The following is a 242-nucleotide window of genomic DNA, read 5'->3' as shown; positions in this document are numbered from 1 at the left end:
AATGGTCTAGTGGTTTTCCCTACTTTCTTCAATTTAAGTCTGAATTTGGCAATAAGGAGTTCATGATCTGAGTCACAGTCAGCTCCCGGTTTTGTTTTTGCTGAAGACTATGGTTTTTCCGGTGGTCATGTATGGATATGAGAGTTGGACCGTGAAGAAAACTGAGTGCTGAAGAATTGATGGTTTTGAACTGTGGTGTTGGAGAAGACTCTTGAGAGTCCCTTGGACTGCAAAGAGATCCA

Source organism: Bison bison, unplaced genomic scaffold (genome assembly GCF_000754665.1).
Source record: "Bison bison bison isolate TAMUID 2011002044 unplaced genomic scaffold, Bison_UMD1.0 scf7180017864519, whole genome shotgun sequence".
NCBI lineage: Eukaryota > Metazoa > Chordata > Mammalia > Artiodactyla > Bovidae > Bison > Bison bison.
Note: the sequence above shows the minus strand (reverse complement) of the source record.